The 27,377-nt window shown below is 40.4% G+C and overlaps 1 protein-coding gene across 4 annotated transcripts in view; it reads left to right on the top strand.

Moving 5' to 3' along the window:
* Positions 1 to 1,529: 1,529 nt before the first annotated feature.
* LOC113124135 (ras-specific guanine nucleotide-releasing factor RalGPS1) overlaps positions 1,530 to 27,377 on the top strand; it is a 116,967-nt gene continuing 91,119 nt past the window's right edge. Inside the window, exons 1-2 of one of the 4 annotated variants that reach the window (XM_026296595.1) lie at positions 1,530 to 1,593; positions 1,704 to 1,879. The gene's annotated coding sequence lies outside the window, so the exon portion shown is untranslated. The other 3 variants (XM_026296596.1, XM_026296598.1, XM_026296597.1) reach the window with 3 other exon arrangements.

Here is a 27,377-nt window from a genome sequence, read left to right on the forward strand (position 1 = left end):
GGGTCATAGCTTTAAGATAGTGAATGAAAAGATATCACCCCTGTTCAAATATTTTTTTCCACTAAAATTTGGGAACTACAGCAACTAAAATCTGAAACTACAATCCCTATGCTGTTTTCATTACCTCTGAATGTAAACACCCACACCCCTTATTAAGGTTTAGATTTGGATGAAGTAATTAGTCTACTTACTTTTCCCTCCAGCACTATGAATGTTTAATGGGTGTGTTCACAAAGACAGAAATTCGAATTTTTTGTGTGTTATCAGCTTAAGCACATTGTGTTTGCCTGTTGTTGTGACACAGATGAAGATCAGAGAACATTTTACAGCAAATTAATGCAGTAAACAAGTTAATTCCAAGGTTTGATATACTTTTTCTTGCCCCCATAGTGTCATTTATTAATACCTTCTTTCAGTTGGAGCTGTCTGACATGTCCTGGTATAGCCAGTGTATTTAAGCCAGCAGGAAATGATCATTGATGTTTAATCTATGTTAAATGGTTGAATTAAAAAATGTGTTTTTAAAAGTTGCTAGTTTGTGCAGTATTTAAGATGATTGGCTCAATGTCTTAGTTTAATTACTTACTTTCGCTCTCATCTCCTCTCTATGGTGGTTGGGCTAAAAGAGTCTTATTGAGGTTTAATGACACCTGTGATCTTTAGTCTTCTGGACCCTCAGTTAAAGCAGTAATTGACTGACCTGCTTGGGAATAGTGCAAACAGTGTCGAGTTTCTTGGGCTTTGCTATGTTCTGTAGGTGGTTTATCTGAGGCTACAATACTCACACCAAGCTGGGGCCCTGTTTTTCAGACAGAAAGAACATCAAGACCAGTGCCATACTGCCACCTCTAGGCTGAAAAAGCTCTTGACAAACTAGAGCACATCATCCCTCTTTGTTCCAGCTCATTCCTGCTCCCTCCAGTGGGTCTATTCTTCACTCTTGGCATGCAGTCCCCTGATGGCACAGGCCTGGTGGTCGACTATGGGGGCTTATGTCCTGGAGTGTGTGCCTGTCCTTTTAATCCCAAGCACAAGATAGCCTAGACCACGAAAGGAACTAATTTTTCTACTACACAGCCTACTGAAATCTATTTCAGTATTATTTAAAAATTCTTCACGTTTCATTCTTTTATATATTGTAATACCTGCAGTTAAGAGTAATGTGTAATTTTTTTAATAATTTAAATCCCGTGGATTATTTCAAAAAGGTTAATATTTTATACTAAATGATTTCAGTAATATTTCTGTAGTAGCAAAAACGATATCCCAGCGATCACATCTATTTATTGTAGACCCAGGAAGAGAATGTCTGTATTTAGGTTTTGATCTGATTTCCATCTGATTTGTACTGTGCTGCGTTAGATGTCCAGTCCAACCTTCTTGCTGCAGGATATTTTTGGAAAGTACGAGCCTTACAGGCAGCTCTTGGAGGTACCATAGATGCACCTGCGTCTTAGGGACGCTGGCTTAGAGCCGCTCTCTGATTGGTCTATTCTTATTAGAGGCGGGAGGTCTGTGCCGAGCCGAACGGATGATTAGGCAATACACCTGGCTGTCAAGATGAGCTTGCCTACCTGTCACTTCCTGCTGTCGGTATTTATTCATTTTCATCTCTTTTTTCCGAGTACAGACAATCTGGCACGTCACTGACACGTTTGTATGATTTCGTCTAATGTGTCCCGCACGGTTTGTGGATCCTGCAGATCAAACGTTACGACCTTGGCTTCATGTTCGACTTAAAGGAGGAGTAACCCCCGGCTACTGATTGGGAAAACACCGCTTGGGTTTAATCAACCACCGCGGCTGTACTTGTTTTAATGTGGACTCGTTGTCACGGACACATCAAGAGCAGCGGAGAGGGACTGTGCCCGGTGGAAAGGTAGGCACCCAGAGATGTGAGCATGCTGTAAGTGTTAGCGGTGACGTGCGGCTGTGCGGCTGTGCGGCTGTGCAGCGGTCAGACGCACAGCAGCAGGCCTGGCTGGTTGGACTCATGTGCTATAAACGCTCTGTCATGCGTAGCTGCTATCCTGACAGGACGCTCAGTGTGCACACTGTGATTAATGAATATGGCCGCTGTGTTTACGTTTATCGTTCAGGTTCGTAGATGTGTGTCTATCTGTAACACTGAATATCAGCTGCCGAAAACATGTTCGTGCAGGGCCGGCTCCACAAATGACTGGGCCTTACCCAGGGTATGAACTTAATCTCCACCCAAACCCCCATATATGGAATCTATGTGTTTTGTGTAGTGGAACTCATCTTGACTAGCCTTGAAATCAGGTTAAATAAAAGCCTGAATATGGCCTTTAGCTCTTTAGTGAAATAATTTTCTTTACCTTGCTTCAACTTAAATGTTTTTGTTTAATTAAAGAGCTTATCATTTAGCCTATAAAATATCAGAAATTGGAGTAGACTGTTCATCATGGCTTTAACATGCTTGTTTTATTTTGTTGTTCCACCAGAGGTTACAATGAAAAGCATCAACTCCACCCACTGAAAAAGCAATAACCATTGTTTTTTTTTTTTTCTTTTTTTGATAAGTTGAATGAAAACATGTCATTGTGAGAGTGAATGCATGCATTGCTCTTCATTTCTCTGCTGGCAGATCTGGAGCCCATTTATTTTATTTATTTATTTATTTATTTTTTCTATGCCGATGCATACGCCTGACAGTACACACTGGCCCTGTCCCAAACCTGTCATCCAGCCCTTCAGTTTAGAGTGAAGCATCTGGGGCAACACCATTTTAAAACATAGAAGCTCTAACCATACAGGCACACTCAGGGACATTGCTTACCACTTCAGTCAGGAAGCAGCTGTCACCATGGATACTGATAGATGCATTACTGGCTGTGCTGCATATGCATAAAGCCATCACACAGAAACCATCATGCTATTATTTAATTGCACAATGACTGACTACTTTGTAAAAGGTAGTGTTATCTTCAAGAAATGACTGCTCCAAAAATGTACAGTGGGGCAAATAAGTATTTGATACACTGCAGATTTTTCAAGTTTTCTTACTTACAAAGAATGGAGAGATCTGTAATTTTCATCGTAAGTACACCTCAACTGTGAGAGACCAAATCTAAAAAAAAAAAAATCCAGAAAATCACATTGTATGATTTTTAAATAATTAATTTCCATTTTACTGCATGAAATAAGTATTTGATCACCTACCAACCAGCAAGAATTCTGGCTCTGACAGACCTGTTAGTTTGTCTTTTAGAAGCCCTCCTATCCTCCACTCAATCCCTGTGTTAATTGCACCTGTTTGAACTTGTTACCTGTATAAAAGATACCTTTCCACACACTCAATCTATCAGACTCCAACTTCTCCACTATGGGCAAGACCAAAGAGCTGTCTAAGGACACTAGGGACAAAATTCTAGACCTGCACAAGGCTGGGATGGGCTACAGGACAATAGGCAAACAGCTTGGTGAGGAGGCAAAAACTGTTGGCGCATTTATTAGAAAATGGAAGAAATTCAAGATGTCTGTCAATCTCCCTCGGGCTGGGGCTCCATGCAAGATCTTGCCTCATGGAGTATCAGTGATCCTGAGAAAGGTGAGGGATCAGCCTAGAACTACACGGGAGGACCTGGTCAATGACCTGAAGAGAGCTGGGACCGCAGTCTCAACGGTTACCATTAGTAACACACTACACTGTCATGTATTAAAATCCTGCAGCGCATGCAAGGTCCCCCTGCTCAAGCCAGCACATGTCCAGGCCTGTCTGAAGTTTGCCAAAGACCATCTGGATGATCCAGAGGAGGCATGGGAGAAGGTCATGTGGTCAGATGAGCCCAAAATAGAACTTTTTGGCATAACCTCCACTCGCTGTGTTTGGAGGAAAAAGGATGAGAACACCATCCCAACCGTGAAGCATGGGGGTGGAAACATCATGCTTAGGGGCTGTTTTTCTGCAAAGGGGACAGGACGACTGCACCGTATTGAGGGGAGGATGGATGGAGCCATGTATTGCGAGATTATGGGCAACAACCTCCTTCCCTCAGTAAGAGCATTGAAGATGGGTCATGGCTGGGTCTTCCAGCATGACAATGACCCCAAACACACAGCCAGGGCAACTAAGGAGTGGCTACCTAAGAAGCATTTCAAGGTCGTGGAGTGGCCTAGCCAGTCTCCAGACCTGAACCCAATAGAAAATCTATGGATGGAGCTGAAGATCCATGTTGCCCAGCGACAGCCCCAAAACCTGAAAGATCTGGAGAAGACCTGTATTGAGGAGTGGGCCAAAATCCCTGCTGCAGTGTGTGCAAACCTGGTCAAGAACTACAGGAAACGTCTGATCTCTGTAATTATAAACAAAGGTTTCTGTACCAAATATTAAGTTCTATTTTTCTATTATCTATCAAATACTTATTTCATGCAGTAAAATGGAAATTAATTATTTAAAAATCATACAATGTGATTTTCTGGATTTTTTTTTTTTTTTTTTTTTTATATTCTGTCTCACAGTTGAGGTGTACCTACGATGAAAATTACAGATCTCTCCATTCTTTGTAAATGGGAAAACTTGAAAAATCGGCAGTGTATCAAATACTTATTTACCCCACTGTATTTAGTGTGTGGTTTTTTTTTTTTCCTGCTCTGAGTGGGAAAGGTTCTGAATGTAATTCTGACTGCAGCCTTTCTGTGTAGAGTTTGCATGGGCTTCCCCTCACAGGTCACAATGCATTGTGGGGAAATATGTCTGTGTAGATTCTCAGTTGTCCAGGGAAAGTTATGTAGAGGTTGAGTCATGGCAACTGTACTTTCATTTCTTTAAAGGTGAAACGTTTGCAGATGAAGACGGTTACTTAACGAGCCTATTCAGACCAGGTATGAAGTGAAACCAACTAGGGCGTGGACTAATGACTCTCACCTGTTTTGCTTAGATCACTTAGTGAGCCTATTGGGCCCAAGGTGGAGTGAAACCAATCTGGGAAATAAATTTGGAGGTTCCTGTCCAGCCTCTCTCAGACTGATGAAGCCACTTGGATAGATGGCGAAACGTTTCACCTTTAAAGAACTGAAAGTCCCGTTGCCATGACTCAACCGATAGTTGTGGGGAAATTTTGAGGGAACTCCTTTTCAGTTACTAACAGGAAGGGCACCACTACAAAATGCCTAATCACTATATAGGGCCCTATAAAGTGATTAGGGAGGACATTCGGACACAGCTCGGGAGATGAAGGCTTCATCTGAAGTATCCCAACATTCTTTGAAAATACAAACATTCTTCCAAAATAAAAAACTATTTCTGGCTCCATCATTAGCGATTAATATAACACCCTGTGAAGGTTGCTAGGTGACAGAAGCGGGCTTCAGGATTCAACAGTAGGGGTGGGAACAGTTGGTGACACAGGCAGGAAGTCCTCCATAGACTTGACCATCTCATTTCAGCTCAGCCCAATGTTCAGCCAATGTAGTGTATACAGAGGCTGTGCTGTTGTAGACCACGTCCTTTGAAGCTATTGTCTACCTCTGTGTCAGCCCCTGCAGTAGACTGGCAACCTGTCCAGGGTGTACCCACCTCTCAGGTTTTGATCACCTGGCAGTTTATGCAGACTTCACACTTAAAATTGCCTTGAGGACATAGATGATGGGTTAAAATGTTAGACTTAAGAATGTTAACATCACTATGCGCCATCAGTCTAGCTTTTATATTTCTTACCTCTTTGAAGGTTTCCATCTTAGGTGGGAGGTTTTGGAAAATATGCCAATATTTTAAGGTGATGGCCTTCATCTTTGCAGTCTTGGCGTTATGTAGTAAGTAAATCAGTTGGAGAGTTTTTGGACTTGTGGGCCTCCCAGCAGCTCTTTGAGTTCATTTTGTTTTATGCTCATACAGTACAAGCCTGTCTTCTTTGTCATTTCTTATCTGCTTGTCATTGAAATGACAAGGCAAACATTTCTTAAGGGGGACAAAGCAAAATCTTTTATCATGAGGACAGGTATTTTGACATAACGACTGATATGGAGAGAGGGCAATATCCTCTTGTTAAAAAAAAATGTATCAGGAAAATAACTTTTTTCAAAGCCATACACAGGTCTGGAAAGTTAGCATTTTAAAACTGGTAAAAACTATAAGAGTGGAGATAGGTCCTTTCTGAAGTAAAAATGTGTCATCATATAATCCCTTCAAGAAATATTAAATGGGAAGAAGCTACGCATTGTCTTTCAGGTGACCAACTTTTGACCAGAATAGGTGCTATTTTACCAAAGGTCACAATAAAAAGTAATTGTGAAAACTGGATCAAAACAATGTTAGGAATTTAACCTGCTACATTACTACAGTGTATGGCATGAATTTGATGTAAGTATGGGTATCACACCATGAATGCGATCTATGAAGCTGAATGTGCATCTGTCTGTAGCATTTAATGTCGGTGTAAACACTTTCGACCTTGAGGGAGTTGCCCTTGCTCTCCAGCTCTGTAGTTGTGGAAAAATCTACTGTATCTTTGAAAGATTGCCATTGAAGTCAACTAGAGCAGGAAAAGCCAGGTTTTTTTTTTTTTTTTTTGTTAAAACATGACAGTGCCTGCAAGTCACCATTGTACAGCTGCTCTGTTAATTTCCATTTACTTATTCTGTCCTTGTTTTTCTTGTTTCTAAACATCTGTTGGCTCTTTGGTTGTCAGTGTTTTGAAGGGGATGGAGGGAAAGTGATGGGGTTAGGGTTTCAACAGACCACTATGAATAGACCGAGTTCAATAAAGCAAACTGTGAGGAACATAAACTGGGTCGTTCAGTTTTGCTCAGCCAGCAGAGTGGCCCATATGGAGGCAGAGATTTACCTGGTTCAGAGTCCGTTGACTCTGGACCAGGAGAGTGGCGAAGTACAGGTTAACTGACTGCTTTATGCAATGGGGAGAGACACTGCAATTTACAGCTCATTTGTATTTCCTGCTGCTACAAAGGCAGGTTGCTTAACGCAACATAATCCATGAATGCGCCTGTTTCCACAAGAGGAGTCAAAGGGCTGGGGAGGCAGTGGAGGATTTTGTGCGCAGCCTGTATGAGCAGTAAGGTTGAGCAGAGTCAGGACAGGATCTTCATATGAATAAATTGACAATGAGGTCTTACAGAAGCTACAACTCAAGGCGGATTTAATGCTGCAGAGAGCCATCCAACTAGCACCCCAGTGTGAACAGGTGAAACACCAGAGCGTAGAGCGAGTGGAAGTGCAGTGAATGAGGTGAGCCGCAAACAGTACAGCAACACAACGCTGAATTATGACAAACCACAGCAGCCACAGAGACAAAAACACAGCGAGGCCAAGCAGAACTGTCAATGGGATGCATGATAGAAGAGAAAGCTGCCCTGCCCAGAATAAATTATGCAGATAGTGTGGCAAGAGGGGACATTTTGAAGTGGTGTGCAAAACCAAAATGTTAAAATTTATTTTTCATAGGTGGACTCTTTCTTGGGGCTGCATCAGAGTCCAAGTCGACCATCATCGAGGAGGCAGAATTAGACATGGATTGGGACGTCGAGCCACTGGTGAATGGCACCCCAGTCGATTTTAAAATAGACACTGGAGCTGACACTACTGTTATGACAGAGACAACATTCAGCACGTTACAGCAGAAACCCAAGTTAATTTGATCCAGGCTGACAGTCTACAGCCCAGGAGGGAAAGTTAGGCGTATAGGAAAATTCTTTTCCACAACAATATGTAAGGGTCAGAAATACTAGTACTGGATTACAGTCATAAAGACCGATATGCAAGCAACCTGCTGTGCAGGACGATGGGCAGATGATGTGGTGCCATACTGTGTAAATACACCACACAGAGTTCCCTTTCCTCTTCTCCCCAAAGTGAAAAAGGAGGTAAAGCAGATATCATTGTGCACTCACAGGATGGTGAGCATGCTAAATCTTGGTATCATAGAGGAAGTCACAGGGCCCACAGACTGGTGTGCACCAATGGTGCCTGCTCCGAAACAAAGATGTGACAAAGATGACGTCAGGGTGTGTGGATTTAAAACGTCTAAACCAGGGAGTAAAGAGTGAGCGCTATATTCTGCCCACATTAGACAACATAACACCCAAGTTGGCCCGAGCTAAGGCTTTCTTTACACTGGATGCCTCAAGTAGGTTCTGGCAGATTCCGTTGGACCCCAGCTGCCAGAAATTAATCACATTCATAACTCCCACGGGTAGTTTCTGCTTCAAACGACTCCAATTTGGGATACATCAGCGCCTGCAGAATATAGCGCTCACGCTTTACTCCCTTGACACTAAGTTTTGTTTTCTGGAATGGTGTGTTTATGCTGTGATTGTATAGTGAGTTATTCTTTGATTCTTACTTACCGAATTTATGTAGATGGTCATGGGGGGGCTGGAGCCAGCCCCAGCTGTGATTGGGTGAGAGACGGTGTGGACCCTAGACAAATCACCAGTCTGTCACAGGGCTGACGCACGGAAACAGGCAAATGCTCACATTCACACCTATGGGCAGTTTAGAGTCACCAATCAACCTAACCGCAAACTGCATGTGTTTGGACTGTAGGAGGAAGTCGGAGTACCTGGAAATCTTGGTTTGCTTAACTGTCTCTGTCACTGTGTTTTCTCTAGCCAGAATAATATAGCACTCTTTTTCAAGTCCACAGTCTTTATTAATACATGCATATTTTCTGATTGTGGCTTTGATTCTGTCAGTTTTTAGAGTTTCAGAGTTTCTCAGCTTCACCTAGTTAATCTCTCTCTCTTTGCCGCTCTTAATTTCTGAGTCCCCCATGCCTGCGCCTCTAAATAGGCAATAAAATCAAAGAGCAAAGTAGACCCAGCGGGTCATATACTCCCACATTTATTCTACACACCCACGTATAGACACACCTGACTCAACCCCACTATAATCCCCTGCTCTACCTCTTCCAGACACCTCGCCCCATGTCTAGTTAAACTCTTTTTCCTGAGTTTTTCAGTGTTCTCAGGCAAAGAAGTTGTCAGTTTTGCCAGATTATGAATATTGTGTCAATATTGTTGTACATCATGCACTACCTGTCTTATTAGTTCATAGGATTCTTTGGACAGGTTTCACTAACCACTTTAAATTTGATCTTCAGTAATATTTTTAGAACTTTACTATATAATAAACCGCTTGAGGTGAATCGGCTCGTTTTTAAGGGAGTCGCAAAAAAACATACCAGTTAAGATACAAAAATACAATATTTGCCATCTACCATCACATCAGTGATAGTTACTCAACACACCTACATTTTTTAGTGTATTCAGACACCCTACACTTTTTTCAATTTTGTTATGTTGCAGCCTTATACTACAGTTGTTTCACTTCATTTTTTTCTCAATCTACACTCTGTGTCACATAATGACAAAATGAAAATAGAATGTTTGTTTGTAAATTTATTAAAAAGAAAACATTTAAATATCACAGTATTCAGACCCTTTACTCAATATTTAGTTGAAGCACTTTTGGTAGCAATTACAGCCTTGAGTCTTTTTGGGTATGACACAACAAGCTTTGTACACCTGGACTGGGGGATTTTTTTTTTATCATTCTTCTTTGCAAATCCTCTTATGCTCAGTCAGGTTGGATGGGGAGCGTCGGTAGACAGCCATTTACAGGTCTCTCCAGGGACTCTAGGACATTCAGAGTTGTCCCTAAGCCACTCCTGTATTAAGAACTAATTAATAAAAATCCATTATTAAAATTGTTTGCAACAACAATATGTATTTATCGATTTGGATCTAGTGATGTAGCTGTTTGCTGTGGCACAGTGACTTGTTGAGCAGCTGCAGAGATGAAAATGGCAGAGAGCAGATAGCCTTCGTGTCTCACATTGGGAAACGTCTTTAGCGTGACCTTGTCAGAAGCTCTTATTGCATTACAATAGGAGCGCATCAGAGTCGAGGATAGCAGGGGTCCTCCACCTTTAGAAGGGGTTGGCACTGAGCCAGTGCCAAAAAACTCTTCAAAAAACTCTTTTCGATTAGTTATGTGGATAGTGGTGGTATCTTCTTGTTGTAGTTTTTCTGTCATGTGGTCAGACAATCAGTCATCCAGTCAAATGTTTATGGTTCTCACATCAATTAACAGTAACTTGCACATCTCATTAAGTAGATAGACTTCTGTTTTATCTGATGTCAGTCCACAGACCATAAGACATGGCATGAGATCTATGTCACATTTACCTCTGCGTTTTTAGGCTTGATGTCTGTATTTGCTCTGGTGCATTTTTTTTTTTTTTTTTTTAAAAGCTGCTGTGTCTGTGAATTTGATGATAAAAATGCCACACACACCCAAAATTCTGATGACTTTTTGTTACACAAGTAAACTCCAGGCGTTGTCATATGATAACATCTGGAGTTTTTGCTTTAACATTGCAGCCGCACACTGAGCCGCAAACCACGGATTGAAACGATTCAGGCTGGGAATTTGACTCCATCCTAGGCCACTTTGTAAATCCAAGCAATATTGGCGAACAAGAGGGTGGATGGTTGCTGTGCAAAATTGTTATGTACTCTGTTTGCCATATGTGTCACTGAGAGACGCTATGGCTCTTTGTTGGCACTGTGGCAAGAGTGAAAGTCACGTTTGATGTGAGGATTCTGAGAGTCTGGCAACTTTTTCTGCTGCTATGTTATAGCCTGCAGTTTTCTGACGGTCTGGTGGAAGACATTTACCCATAGTTTTTACAGGGGAGCTCTTAGGAGCTCAAAGACCCCTTGAAAATGTAGCTACTTTTTCATGTTGCAAGTGTTTATCATGATACCGATGTAAGGTACATGCTGTAACTCTCCATGTTTCTTTGCATCCAGTTAGGATGAAGCAGAGATGGCATTAGACATGTTAAAGTTGTTGTAAGAAAATTATACCATTAACATTATCAGTAAGTAAGTGTAAGTTGGTTCATTTTGGATCTGATATTTGACATGAGGTAGGGATTTACAGATAATCTTATTATCAAATAGATCAGATCCCTCATTCCAAATTCTGATATTCTGTTTTATTATGGAATATTGAGCAGAAACCCCTCCCACTAATTGAAAGAGTCACCAACCAGATGTTTCGTATTTGTGTAAAAACAGAAAAAATGGCTGTCAACAAGATCTCAGTGCACCGACGGTCCTCGGGCAGTCTAGGCCTATAGCAGCATAACTAAGGGATGGTTCAGGGTAGTTAGGGCTGTATAGTGGTGTATAGGTTAATATTACACAAAGATAACCTGCATGCAAAACAAAAACAACTCATGAATGGAGCATTCAAAACTAATTCACAGCACTATACCTTCATCTCACACTGCAAAATGTATAAGCCTTGATGATTTCAGCTTCCCAGTCGTGACTTTCTCAGTGCGACATGTAGCACGCACAAGTGCTACTAGCTGACAGTGATGGTCATGCTAGTGTCTGAGAGATCCCATATATGTATATACAGTATGTATATGTGTGTAGTATTGCTTGGTGCTACTACTTAAGGATTTTATAATTTTATGGCATATTTTTGATATAAAATACTTACCCATTGTGACTTGCAATTATGAAAAACAAGTCCATTGATCAGTTATACATTTATATTAAAATTTACATTTTAGTCAATCTTACGATGCGCGGCCACACCGTCCTGTGAGTGGGTTGTGCCTGATATCGAAAACTAAGCAGGACTAGGTCTGGTTAGTACTTGGATGGGAGACCACCTTGGAAGACCAGCGGCTGTTAGACTTAGCCACTGATGTTGCACAAGCTTAGGGCTGTGACGGTCACCGTGACAACCGCAGTGGCAACCATCCACCGCAGTTGTCTATTGGCACCGGCTGTAGTGCACGTGACGTCTCACGCTCTGCATGATCTTCCTCATTCTTCATAATCTAATTCATACATGCAACAACCTCATTTTGCGCTGGCCAGAACATAAGCTCTAAAACGTCTAATTCATACATGCAACAACCTCATTTTGCGCTGGCCAGAACATAAGCTCTAAAATGTATAAACAGTGAGGAGTTAATATGATCAAGTGTTTGCGCTTGTGTGATAAACGCCTTCACTGTGTTGCGTGTCTGCGATCTTTTCTCTTTCACTTCAGAGGTACAGTGAACTCGACTTTCTGTGTCATGAACATAACATTTGTCTTTTGTTGTGAAATCACATTTTTACCTGTGCTGGTTACAGTCGCTCCGTTCAGTCAAACAATAACAGCACTTCATATTCTGTCACGGATTATTTTACGGCACCATTGAAAGCTTCTGTCATGATTGATTTGATATTATGTTCTAGTGACCACCACCTGTCTTTGGCCCCACCACAAGCAAAGTTACACCACTGGGTGTATGTGTCAGGTTTCGGGAAACTACTATTTAATTTTAGGACCAAGGATGCGCCCACTCTGGTACTTAAGGTTCAACTCAAGACTTTATTTAACTAGACCAGGCAAAACAAAACACTTAAAGTGGAGACGGGTCAAGGCAGGGAAAACACATGGACCTGAAACATGAACATGGAGACAAAGACTTGGACACGAGGAGACAAGGCATGAAGGTCTGGGTCACACACACATCAAGGGAGACACACCAGACAAAACAGGGAACAAGAACATGAGACTCAGGGAAAACAAGGCATGAAGGTCTGGGTCACACACTTAGGGAGACGCACCAGACCAAACAGGGAACAAGAACATAGACACAAGGTTAACAGGGCATGAAGGTCTGGGTCACACACTTAGGGAGACGCACCAGACCAAACAGGGAACAAGAACATAGACACGAGGAGACAAGGCATGAAGGTCTGGGTCACACACTTAGGGAGACGCACCAGACCAAACAGGGAACAAGAACATAGACACAAGGTTAACAGGGCATGAAGGTCTGGGTCACACACTTAGGGAGACGCACCAGACCAAACAGGGAACAAGAACATAGACACAAGGTTAACAGGGCATGAAGGTCTGGGTCACACACACATCAAGGGAGACACACCAGACCACAGGGAACATGAACACGTAAATCAGGGAAAACAAGGCATGAAAGTCTGGGTCACACACTTAGGGAGATGCACCAGACCAAACAGGGAACAAGAACATGGTACACAGGGACTCAAGGCATGGAAACACAAGGGCAAGAAACATGGCATGAGGCAAAGACACATAAACAGGAGACAGGGGAAAAGAACCAGGAAACAAAGACCAAAAGGAGACAAAATACTTAACTCTGGGAGAACAAAAGGCAGTCCATAATCAAAATTCCAAAAGAAAACGAGTGTATCAACGGGCTCAAAACGCTGTCTTGGCAGTACTCAAAGTAATGCATAACAGACAACCTGGCAACTAAAACATGGATCAAACAAGGTATATCAAGGAAAAGGAACAAACGAGGAACAGGTGAAAACAATAACTAATTAGGTAAATGTAAAGGGAACAGAATAAACAAAAACCAGTTCCTGTCAGGATCCTTCAAAATAAAAGAAACAGGAAACAGAAAATGCGGATCCTGACAGTATGTATAGCTATATAATCCCCCCCACTGTGGTCTCTCATAATTGATCCACTGTGGTGACCCCTCACAGGAGCAGCCGAAAGAAAAGAAATCAATCTTATAATGCCTTTATTAGTACAGTGAAATCCAACTAAAGACAGATTTTGTTTGACACTCAGATAGGACTGTGATGGTCGCCGTCCGCGGTTGTCTATTGCCCCCGGTGGTAGTGCACTTCTTTGTCGCCGCCATTTTTCAAAGCAAAGTTACACCACTGTGTGTGTGTGTGTGTGTGTGTGTGTGTGTGTGTGTGTGTGTGTGTGTGTGTGTGTGCGCGTGTGTGTGTGTGTGTGTGTGTATATATATTTATATATTTATATATTATATAGCTGTCACAACACTGGTGGTTGTTGGTGATTTCCCACCATAGTAGTAAAAAAATTGCCACCGTCACAGCCCTACACTCATACTCAGTTCTGAAAAATGTGTTCATAAAGGAAGTATGGCATATGATGAGGATGCATCATGCTGTAATTCCAGTCTCTACTTACTGTAGAGACTAAATATTTACATGTTTTCATTAACTTGTGATAATAGTGATGGTGGAAAGGTTCACATTTTTTCAGTACTAGAGCTGAATAACAAAATATTAGGCTACTTAGTATAGCAAAATTGAATGCACTGTGTTAGCTGTCTAGACTAACAAGTTAATGACTTGTCAGTGCAAAGTACAGATGAATTATTAAGAAACCTTTCAATTTTTGTCCCATCTTTGCTTTGGTCATTTAAGTGGATATGTGTACTAGTTGAAGCATCTAACACTATGGGATTTAGCAGTTTAAAATAAATTTAGCATTCTTTATTGAATGACTTGTGTCGTGGCAAAAAGTAACTAGGAGGTAAATCATGTTATAGGATGGTAAGTTTAATAGGCAAAGAAGCAGAGTCACAGCAGAGCATTCGTTCTGCAGAACGAGCCAAAGCTGATTGACCCAGGACAAAGGAAATGACAGTCTCTTATACCTACTCAGCATTTTCAATTTACATGTCAGTCACATGTAGATCACCTCTGCATGACATATACACACTGGTCAGTAATATGATTAGCAGGTCTGTGTGACTACCTGTCTTTTCGTCTGCTTCCTACTGAAATGCAAAGCAGTGTCAAAAGTCTTTGTTGAATTCACACAGGTCACACAGGGAGGTAGCAGACGTTATGTAAAGTATTCTGTTGAAAATTTCCCTCACAATTTGCATATGTAGACCTAAAAAATCTATTTTGAAGACTGAATTCACTCGAGTGTGGTGCTGATATGCCCTACTGTTTATTACTGAATAAGGCACATTTGTTTGTAAAGGGTTGTCATAGAAATTTGTTTAGGTTATTCTCAAAAACAAACATACAGTGGGTACGGAAAGTATTCAGACCCCTTTAAATTTTTCACTCTTTGTGTCATTGTAGCCATTTGCCAAAATCAAAAAAGTTCATTTTATTTCTCATTAATGTACACTCAGCACCCCATCTTGACAGAAAAAACAGAAATGTAGAAATTTTTGCAAATTTATTAAAAAAGAAAAACTGAAATATCACATGGTCATAAGTATTCAGACCCTTTGCAGTGACACTCATATTTAACTCACATGCTGTCCATTTCTTCTGATCCTCCTTGAGATGGTTCTGCTCCTTCATTGGAGTCCAGCTGTGTTTAAGTAAACTGATTGGACTTGATTAGGAAAGGCACACACCTGTCTATATAAGACCTTACAGCTCACAGTGCATGTCAGAGCAAATGAGAATCATGAGGTCAAAGGAACTGCCCAAGGAGTTCAGAGACAGAATTGTGGCAAGGCACAGATCTGGCCAAGGTTACAAAAGAATTTCTGCAGCACTCAAGGTTCCTAAGAGCACAGTAGCCTACATAATCCTCAAATGGAAAAAGTTTGGGACGACCACAACTCTTCCTAGACCTGGCCGTCCAGCCAAACTGAGCAATCGTGGGAGAAGAGCCTTGGTGAGAGAGGTGAAGAAGAACCCAAAGATCACTGTGGCTGAGCTCCAGAGATGCTGTAGGGAGATGGGAGAAAGTTCCACAAAGTCAACTATCACTGCAGCCCTCCACCAGTCGGGGCTTTATGGCAGAGTGGCCCGACGGAAGCCTCTCCTCAGAGCAAGACACATGAAAGCCTGCATAGAGTTTGCCAAAAAACACACGAAGGACTCCCAGACTATGAGAAATAAGATTCTCTGGTCTGATGAGACCAGGATTGAACTTTTTGGCGTTAATTCTAAGCGGTATGTGTGGAGAAAACCAGGCACTGCTCATCACCTGCCCAATACAATCCCTACAGTGAAACATGGTGGTGGGAGCATCATGTTGTGGGGGTGTTTTTCAGCTGCAGGGACAGGACGACTGGTTGCAATTGAAGGAAAGATGAATGCGGCCAAGTACAGAGATATCCTGGAAGAAAACCTCTTCCAGAGTGCTCAGGACCTCAGACTGGGCCGAAGGTTCACCTTTCAACAGGACAATGACCCTAAGCACACAGCTAAAATAACAAAGGAGTGGCTTCGGAACAACTCTGTGACCATTCTTGACTGGCCCAGCCAGAGCCCTGACCTAAACCCAATTGAGCATCTCTGGAGAGACCTGAAAATGTCTGTCCACCAACGTTCACCATCCAACCTGACAGAACTGGAGAGGATCTGCAAGGAAGAATGGCAGAGGATCCCCAAATCCAGGTGTGAAAAACTTGTTGCATCATTCCCAAGAAGACTGATGGCTGTACTAGCTCAAAAGGGTGCTTCTACTCAATACTGAGCACAGGGTCTGAATACTTATGACCATGTGATATTTCAGTTTTTCTTTTTTAATAAATTTGCAAAAATTTCTACATTTCTGTTTTTTTCTGTCAAGATGGGGTGCTGAGTGTACATTAATGAGAAATAAAATGAACTTTTTGATTTTGGCAAATGGCTGCAATGACACAAAGAGTGAAATATTTAAAGGGGTCTGAATACTTTCCGTACCCACTGTAAGTGTGATGAATCATCTCAGGTTTAATTTTGTGCTCACGGAGAGAAGTTCATTACAAAGTTCTCTGTCCTTCTCCTCAACATTCAGGTTTATACACAGTGGTGTGAAAAAGTGTTGGCCCCCTTCCTCATTTCTTATTTTTTTTTTATGTTTGTCACACTATAATGTGTCAGATCATCAGACAAATTTAAATATTAGTCAAAGATAACACAAGTAAACACATGATGCAGTTTTTAAATGAAGGTTTTTATTATTAAAGGAAAACAAAATCCAAAACTACATGGCCCTCTAAACCTAATAACTGGTTGGGCCACCCTTAACAGCAACAATTGCAATCAAGTGTTTGTGATAACTTGCAATGAGTATGTTACAGTGCTGTGGAGGAATTTTGGCCCACTCATCTTTGCAGAATTGTTGTAATTCAGCCACACTGGAGGGTTTTCAAGCATGAACCGCCTTTTTAAGGTCATGCCACAGCATCTCAATCGGATTCAGGTCAGGACTTTGACTAGGCCACTCCAAAGTCTTCATTTTGTTTTTCTTCAGCCATTCGGAGGTGGACTTGCTGGTGTGTTTTGGATCATAGTCCTGCTGCAGAACCCAAGTTCTGTCAAACTCCTAATACCCTAAAACCATGCATTCTTTAGCTCGACACATTTAAGTGACCCTTTGACCGCCTGTTCCATGCTGTGTACAACAACCAGAGTGCAATGATTTTGGTGAGCAGTTGATTTTCTGTGGAAATGGTCTTTTTTAGTTGTCTTGTGAAAATAAGAACTAACCTTTTTTGAACTTGATCTCCCTCTTTTTTTTTTTTTTTTTTTTGAACTTTTTATTCTTCACCAATCTCCACCAGCATGTGAAACTTGTAAGAGAAAAATACACAGGCTGCCTATGCTAACTATTAATAATTTGTCCATGTGGTATTTCTGTACTGTCATAGTGCTGACATGTATTTTGTTTCTAGGGAGGTGCACATCAGCTGTGAGATAGTGGCTCAGTAATGTGCTACAACTCCTTAATGCACAACTGCAGATGAAACTAAAGTTATACGGTGACCTTTGACTGAAAGACTGCTCCAGTAATGTATTGTACTTCCACAAAGTTGTGAAATTGCAGGAGACAGATCAAAGAAGAATGACTGAAATAGCAGAAGGTGAGATATGACTTCTTGTCTCTAGTGAGCAAGCTCCATAAATGGTTGAGCCCATATTTCCTGTAACACAACCTGCCTGTTTAACGTTTTTCAAATGTAGGCTTTGTTACATTTTTGTTCTCTTTTTCTTTATTTAATCTTTGTTGTGAATAAACTGACCTGCAAGTGTAAAATAGACAAAGTGTCCTTCAATAATTTGTTTTAAATTCTTTAAGGTACTGTTTTCTTTTTCTTTTTTTTCTTCTTTTGGTGCGCCCACAGATAGAAAAATGACATTAGAAAGAGGATAACATAGCTAGCTGTAGCTAGTAAGCACTGCTGTTAGTTTACCACTCGCACTCTTTTATTCCCTCATCTCATCCTCTTCTCTGCCTTATGGCCTTTTAAAATTTGATTAAGGATTAAGTGACCCTTTTTTAGCAAACCTCTTAGGGAATCGCTTAAAAAGTGTTTGTTCAGTGAGAGGCCTTAATTGTGGGCAGTGTGAGTGGGCAGGGTTAAGCAGTCTACAGAATACAGTTGTATCTCAGTTGTATTTCATGATAACTTGACAGCTTGACACACAAAGTCCCCCTAGAAAGAATTCCTGAGTTGTGATTTTTTTTTTGTTTGATTTTTCACAAGTAAATGAACTAAAAGGTCTCAAATACAGTAGTTTTATTTTTTGGCACACTCCAAACAAGTAATGTAATCACAGTCCCATTTCAGTGATGCATTACTTAATTGACTCACTGTGTTGTGTAGAGTTTTATTTTTTAGATGTTGTCCTCTCTCTATGCCAGGAGTGAGACACTGACTGAGTGATCCATACCACCAGTGTGGTCAAATGGTAACGACAAGAGGGAAGAGTTTTTGTGTTGTGTCAGGAATGCAGTGGTTTTAATCCTGCACTGGGCTAAAAAATAATCCAACATGCAGTTCTATCATTAGTATTAGACTATATTATTATCAGTATTAGACAGTTTGTGAATGGGAAAACATACAGGTACAGCAGGTACCGATAAATAATAATATAATTATAATCTGTTACACCAGGTTTCAGGTATCTAGCCAAAGACCTATTAAGCATGGAGCATAACACTATAAGTTACCAAAATAGTAAAGGTAACCCCTGTCACATGAACAGTCAGTTGACCTCCAAGGACCTTCCCTGATTGGTTGCAGTAAACCGCGTAATATAAATAAGATCTGGTTCGCTGCTATTTGGCTCACGCTGTGGTTGTGGTTGTAGAAAAGCACGTAGAGGGAAAGGAGGAAACCCCTTTTCTTAATAGGGCGCTAAGTAAGCGATCAATTGCAGTAACGCAATGGTGAGTTCTCATGCGAACCAAGGTTTTTTTTTTGTTTTTTTTTTTATTGGTTATTGGTATTGGTATTGGTATAATATTTTTATTTATTGGTTTTTTTATTGGTTAGTTTTTTTTTACTGGTGTTAGTCATGTAACCGTGTTTGTTTTTCTGCAATGAGGACCCTTCTCAATAACTCAGTTTAGTAGATTTATTTTGCATCAGCATGTACATGGACCTCAATTTGTTTGGGAAATCGCAGTCTGCAAGCAGTTAGCTACAACCAACCAACAAAGCGAAGATGCCTATCCTTAACATTACACAAACTTATGTATGGAAATGTGTGACTATCTGATTGGTCTATACTGATGGGGGGCAGACGTGGTTTTAAACTTAGTTCCCCCTTGACTGGTGCGCAGTCGGGTCCCAATCTCTCGGCACTTTCTTCATCCAATCCCGTGAGACAGCGCCCATCTGTGAAATCTAAAGAATTCTTTACTGACCGTTTCTAGGCGCCCCTCATTCTAAGGTTGTCTGAGCTGTAACTCACGTTTACCAGGACGGTAAACGGGGGCCACTTCTACTTCTCTCACAGTTACTATACTATTCTCTAAGTTAACTACATTCTTTTACAAACAGTTAATACAAAGCATATAATAACTTCTAATCCTTACAGTCAGCATCTGGTTTTTTTTTCTGACAGAAAAACAAAGTCTGAATATCATATGAGGCAAAAGAGTGTGTTGGGGCACTTTAATTAAATTGACCTCTTTAAATAGAAACATTGGAATAACGTGTGATCTGATTCCTCCTTTGAAGGATTTATTTTAATTTGGACTGAACTGATCTTTATTGTGTGATTGCATGGAACAATAACAGCTGCGCAGCTGGTAGTAAACGGCGATTAGCCAAGCTAAAAGTTGACTGCTATGGAATGAATAGGTTGAACTAAGTGGAATTACTCTAATTGCCTTATTGAATGCTCATGTTTTATGTCACCGGTGATGATTAACTAAGAAATGATACTGGCCTCCACAGGTCAGGTTTTTTTTCTCCCCAGGACTTGTCCTGAATGAAATTCTTGTACTTGTAAACAAGTGGTGAGCTGGTAAGATTATTATTATTATTTTTTTTTTTTTTTTTTTCCCCTTGTTTCTCTCCTGTCTGGATTATGGAATATTAATTTCTTTGGAACAAATAAATGAACTAAGGATGGAAAAGTCAGAACTAAAACAAAGGAAATGAAGAACTCTACTACTGTGAACTTACTGTGTTTCCAGTGTTTGAAGTTGAACTGCGCTGCGTGGATATTTTTTTAGTTAGTTTCTTTTAGTTAACCTTTGAATATATCATTGTGTGATTCTATCAATTTATCTTGCCTCTAGCTTTCCAGTCACACACTATAGGTTCCACAAAGAACCCATTCTTCTGCGTTGTAGTCACCTGCCGTATAGCCCTTAAAGTACATGCTATAAAAGCCATGGTTACATAAACACCGTACAGTTTGCTCAATATCTTTGTGAACACCCAAATTTAATATCATGCTTCTGCTGTCACAACTATATGTTGGCTTTAATTTTATCATCAAAATTATTGTCATCTGGGCTTCATTAAAACACATTATAGCTGACCACAGAGAGGGGAGACCAGAGGTTTCCCCAGAGGTGCACTGTATTTTAAATTAAATCTCTCAAATTACGATTTTATAGTCTACTTTTTCAGTCACCCTGTGTCAAGAAACACCAGCATACAACTGATTGTTGGGGCGAATGGCGAAGGTACAAAGCGTAGCCAAAGGCTTGAGTTAGATTCCAGCTCGAGTTCTGCTCTGGCAGTAAGGCTGGGGTCAATTTTTATGTTTTGTCTCACTATTTTTACACAGTCAACAGAACAGAAACAATCACATACACTGATATATGCACAGCAAAATCACCAGTGTTAAATTAATACAATTATTAAATATTTGCTTCTGTATTTTCTTTATGCAGGTATACAGTTCATTACAGGCATAATGGGTAAAAAGGAAAAGTGAGCCAAAATAATCAGAATATACACAGCACAATACTAACAAAATAACAAAATAATTTATTATAATCATTGTGTGCTTTTACATTTGAGCCACGACTATATTGGTAATTTACATCCAGTAAATACAACATTTGCTGAAATCTCTAAACTCTTTAATGACTGTGTTTGCAGGCTGTTGTCACACTGAATGCCTGAATCAATAGGCTACAGGGTAATGGCCTGTAATGGTAGATGGCCTGTAATCTGAGGTTGTGCATGAAGACATATAAAGTATTCCATGGTGGCAGATGTGGGTAATCTACACAGGCAAGAAAAGCCCTGGAGGAAAGCAATCAACTTTTTGGGATGTTTTTCACGCAGTAAAAAGTCATATTAAACAATAAATGCCACTGTAGTAATGCTGATAAAACAATGCTCTAGTGGAGAATCTATAAAAAGATTGAGACTAAGATTGAGACAAAATAGGCTGTAACCTAGCAAACTGATCAAGAATCAATTCAGAATCAATACTACACAGATGATCTATTTTTACTGGCAGAAATGCTAGATTATATGCACATTATGTGTTAGGCACATAAAAATAGCCTTCTCTGTAATGAAGTAGCCTAACTGTAAACTCTAGAGTCACACTCAAAGCAAACAGACAACTACTGTGCTGTACAGTATTGTGCATCTACGTCACAGTGCATTTGTGTTTATTATTTTCTGTCTTACATCCTTTGTGTATGTCCTTTGGCTGTGTAAAATGAAAGCAATGCAGAGATATTTAATAATGCTAATACTTAATCAAATTACGGCTGCAGCTGTCAGTCTGTATTTTCCTGTCCTTTCTTACTTGCGGTAAAGCGTGAATTCCCCAAAACAAACAATTCAGTGGAGAGGTCCAGCGGTGGAGGGTGCATTGCCATGGCTATAGTATGTCATCTGAAAGATGTGAATTACTTTTAACGATCACTGCATTTAAATATGAATGAAAAGCTCCAGCCTCGGTAACTACTGACTACTCCACTGTTAAATATACTCTGAGTGTTAATCTAATACTAAAAAATGTTTATATATACAGTGGGTATGGAAAGTATTCAGACCCCTTTAAATTTTTCACTCTTTGTGTCATTGCAGCCATTTGCCAAAATCAAAAAAGTTCATTTTATTTCTCATTAATGTACACTCAGCACCCCATCTTGACAGGAAAAAACAGAAATGTAGAAATTTTTGCAAATTTATTAAAAAAGAAAAACTGAAATATCACATGGTCATAAGTAATCAAAAGTAGGTGGTGCATTAACCCTAATGAAGCAACATGCTTTCAGATATGTGCTTGAACATTGCATCTAAAAATGTAATTGTCCGAGGTCTGAGAGCTAAGAGCTTGTCTCTAAAAAGTCTGGGTAGTGTCGTGGTGTGAGCCAGTGGTGGACAGATTGTCGGAGGACTATGAGGAACAAGATTCTCTGGTTAGATGAAACCAAGATTGAACCATTTGGTCTCAATTGTTATGTCTGAAGGAAACCAGGCACCTCTCATCAGTTCAATTCAATTTCAGTTCAATTTTATTTGTATAGCGCCAAATCACAATACAAATCATCTCAAGGCACTTTACAGAAACTAAAACTAAAAACCCAACAATTCCCTTATGAGTAGCACTTGGCGACAGTGGAGAGGAAAAAACTCCCTTTAACGGAAGAAAAAACCTCCAGCAGAACCGGGCAATCAGCTGCCCAATACCATCCCAACAGTGAAGCATGGTCATGCTGTGGGGTGTTTTTCAGCAGCAGGGACTGGGAGACTGGTCAGGGTTGAGGGAAAGCTGAATGGAACAAAGTACAGAAAACCTGCTTCCCAGTGCTCAGAACCTCAAACTGGGCTGAAGGTTCACCTTCCAATATGGCAGTGACCCTAAGCACACAGGCAAGACAAAACAGGAGTGGCTTAGAAAATCCCCCAATCCAGGTTTGCAAAGCTTGTTGTGTCATTCCCAAAAAGAATCAACACTGTAATTGCTGCTAAAGGTGTTACAGCTAAGCACTGAGTAAAGGGTCTGAATACTTATGTAAATGTGATATTTCAGTTTTTCCTTTTTAGGAAATTTACAACCATTCCTAAAATTCTGTTTTCACTCTGTCATAATGTGGCTCTGAGTGTAGATTAATGAGAAAAAAAAAAAAGAATTTAAGCAATTGTAGTATCAGGTTGCAATACAACAAAACTGAAAAAAGTGAATGGGGTCTGTATACTTCCTGAATGCATTGTATTTTGTTTTTCCACCAAGCAAGTTCCAAACACATACATGACACATTTAGTAAGTAGTCAGAGTCAGTAGTTCAGTAACAATATAGATAAAAGTAAAACAGGCAGGTATGTAGATTAACTACAAGCATGAGTAAGAGATAAACAGTAGCATGGCTTCTATCTCACATCATGGTCTGACAGCAATGCTCTCTACAGGTTGGGTGACAAATGTTACATATTTAGCAATTGTTAAAAAGTCATTGCATAAGATTCAGGTCATTTCTGTAAGGGAACCAGGAATAGTTTTAAAAGTATTTATGGCTGGGGGTGACCAGTGGGTTCTAGAACAATAAATTCCTTAAGAGTAAGTCTCAGCTGGAATGTGAAATTATACTTAAAAGGACCATTTGATATTATTCCTGCCTAGGTGAGCCACAGCCCTTGTGTAAGCTCCATTGTTTCTAATGCTGAACATCCAATATCGCTGTCTGTGTGGGCTGTGGATGTCAATACTCATTTGTAAAAGAGGATATCCAGTGCCTGAAAAGACAAGCTTAGTGAAGGTTTAACCACTGTAGCCTTTTTTTTCAGTTGTTTTTAAACATATTAATGGCTAGGCTAAGTCCGATAACACTGTAATCAGCACAAACTGGTCTACAATATGTGAGCAGCATGTTTGTACATATTTGTGTTCATATGATTGTGTTTTTGAGAAAACAGTGTTTATGCATGGTTAGTGAAAATCAAAAATTTTCAAGTCTGAAATAAGGCCATAAAACACATACAGAACATTGGTTCACAAGACTTGCTAACTGCATCTTGTAGTCTAGTGTTTGCTTCACAATGATGTGAAAATCATCTTGTTTATTCATGCACAGAAAACAATACACATTTAAATTTTCTAAGACACTTTTTGTTTATAAAGGGCATATGCAAGGAGGTGTGCCTGATCATGAATAATCATGTGATTCAAGTTTTAGAAAAAGTGGTTTCTATCCAGCTTTTAGCTTTTATGTGTAAAACAATCTCCTTGAGAAATTTCAGTCCAGTTTTAGACTTTTACATAGCACTGAAACAGCCCTCCTCAAGGTAACTAAAGCCTAGCCTAGATGCTGCTGTTGACTGTCTCAAAAATGTCAACTGCTGGATGGCTCAGAACTTTCTTCAACTAAATGATTCAAAAACAAACTGAAATCATCATTTTCAGCCCTCCATGTCCTCACAGCCCCATTTGTCTTGGTCCATTTTCCTTCTATCAAAAATCCACAGCTAAAAATTTAGGTGTTATTTTGGATGCTGATCTTACCTCCTAGTATATCCAAAGTTCAAAGTCCTGCTTTCTTCAATTATTTAGAATAACCAGAATCAAAACCATTCTTACAAAATCTCATTTGAAAAAGGATATTTGTGCATTTATCTGTTCTAGATTAGACATTTGCAACTCCATCTTTTCTGCCTTCTCCTCTTAATCACTCTCTTGCCTCCAGCTAGTCCAAAATGCAGCAGCTAGACTTCTTGTTTAAATAGATATCACATCACCCCTATATTGACCTCCCTTCACTGGCTTAGAATTGATTTTAAGATTTTATTGATTACTCTTAAGATCCTTAAGATTCTGTCAGATAATTTGTGATCCAGGAAACAATGCAGGGGTCCACACCCATCCCTTTGAGCTTGTCTCTGAGGATGATTGGTTGGATGGTATTGAATGCACTTGAAAAGTCAAAGAACATAATCATCCCATAACTTGCAGGTTCTTCCAGATGAGACAAAACACGGTGAAGGATGTGGAGGACAGCATCATCCCACACCAATGTGTTCTCTCCAAGCAAACTGCAGGGGATGTATTGTGTGTTTGACCCCAAGTCTTAGTAGACAAAGAATCATCCTCTCCAAGACTTTCATAATATGGGATGTGAGAGCCAGAGGCCTGTAGTCATTTAGTTCAGCTGGTCACTTTACTTTGGGTACCAGAACAATATAAGATGCTTTCCACAGAGCTCAGACATGCCCCAGCTGTAGGCTCTGTTTGAAGATCCTCTGTGGAAGCTTATAGTTGGGCAGCCTTGGACGCACACCGTCTGGGCCAGCTGCCTTCCACTGTCTCTTAAACTCGTGTCTCACCCCTGTTACTGTGACATATTGTGGAGCATGCCCAAGTGAGGGAGGGGGTGTAGCTATAGTGGTGGAGGACAAGGAGGAGGAGATGGAGACAACACTGATGAAGATTGGGGGGCTATGGCTGTACAGGCTGGGGCAAATTAAATTAGTAAAGTTTCTAAGTTTCTAGTTATTGTTTTAAATTAAAAATCTCTAACTCCATTACATGTGTGTAAGAAAATGCTGTTGGGCAAGTTGGGTTTTCAGTTGTATTGTGGCATACATGTCTGTGTAAAAGTGCATTTCTGGGTCATGGTCAGACACTCATGCAGTATTTTAGTTGTCCAGTAGAGGGCATCCTAGCACTGACAGTAAGTTAGTACCCTTACTAGTCCCACAATGGGGAAATTGCATTACCACCCAAAGTGCACACACACAGCAGTGAACACACACGCCTGGAGCAGTGAGCAGCCAGTGCTGCGGCGCCGAGGGAGCAGTTGGGGGTCCGGTGCCTTGCTCAAGGGTCTCACCTCAGTCATGGTATTGAAGGTGGACAGGGCGCTGGCTATTCACCCTGTCCCACCGACAATGCCTGCCGGACCTGAGACTCGAACCTGCAATTTTCAGGTTACAAGTCCGACTCCATTAGGCCACGACTGCCTATCTTATTCCTGCAGTGTAGTCTCATTCCCAGCTTCTGCATATTGTCTTCATGCATATTGCCCTAATGTGCATTATGTGTGGCAGGTTTACGTTATTAGTGATTTCCTTTGTGTGAAGTGTGAATGGTTATATGATTTGTATCAGCCCTATGATTGACAGTCTCTCCATGGGTGTAGAGTGCTTCTTGCAATATATAGTGTTAATCTGTTCTTTGTTCTGCAGAAAAAGGACATCTCTGGGCTTTATATCATTACTCACCAGCTACAGTAAATGGAAATGCTCAATGTTCTGGGCAGTGTTCCAAGAGGAAGTTGAGAATTAGAAGACAGTGGGAAACATGATGGCATGTGAACACTGTGTTTCTAACTGTGAACCTTGGGCTGTTATTTTTATAGTATATACCAACATCTGAACTGAAGTGCTTCTCTTTTTCCTGTTCTACCTTAACAGACAGCCCTTTCCCTCAGCAGCAGTTTCTTCTTTTACACTCTGCAAAGGTTTATACATTAAACACAAATCCTGAATGGCATGCTAACATTACATTAACAAGTAGGCCTAAATATCCTCTATTTCACAATGTAAGCTATTAGAAGAAGCCTTATAACCTTCTGTATCAAACTGGGTAAATGCATTTGTCGTAGTAAATTATGTAAGACGTATGTTTGGCTAAACTTGGTGTCAGCACAGACATTTGGCTTAGCTGACTTCAACTTGTGTCATTGTTGATGATGAAGTAGATGAAGCGAGGTACATGGAGTAATGTTACCAAATAACTAAGATCATTAACATTTCAACATCACACAGACCTCTGTATTTCACTGTCCTCCTCCTCTTTCTCCTGCTGTCTGTACTGTGCCCCACAGGGCTTTGGCCTCTTCATACTGCTGTCTGTTTATGGTTGCTTTGACTTTACTGAAATATCTGATTCTGCTCTGTCCATGTCTTGCTGAACTGTTTCATCTTCTTTAGAAGCCCACGCATGGCATCTCTCTCCAAAGTCGGTGGAGTGGAGGCAGCTGTCTGTGTCCTCTCTGAACTTCAGTTTAGCTGCAGCTCTGTGATGTGTAGATGTGCCAACATATTTATTTAGAAAGCAAGTGTGCTGAAAGTGTGGAATGCAGATATTAAAGCTTTGTTAAACATAAAAAAAAAAAAAAGAACTTCTTGTTTGGTGCCCATGTGCCTTAAAAAGTCAAGACCTACAAACTTGCTGGTCATGCATTTGTATACATCTGGCGAAATTAATGTACATCTAGAATGTTTCTTATATGATGGTATAACCAAAATTTCACCAAGGCATCTCGGTATAAATGTTTTGCTCAGCTTGAGCATCGCATTACCTAACTTCCTATTCAAGTGTTACTATAAACACAAATAAGCTGTTCATAACAACTGTCAAAAAGTGGGGGTAACTAGTTACATAATTAAAAACGTAAT

This window comes from Mastacembelus armatus, chromosome 12, assembly GCF_900324485.2.
Source record: "Mastacembelus armatus chromosome 12, fMasArm1.2, whole genome shotgun sequence".
Taxonomy (NCBI): domain Eukaryota; kingdom Metazoa; phylum Chordata; class Actinopteri; order Synbranchiformes; family Mastacembelidae; genus Mastacembelus; species Mastacembelus armatus.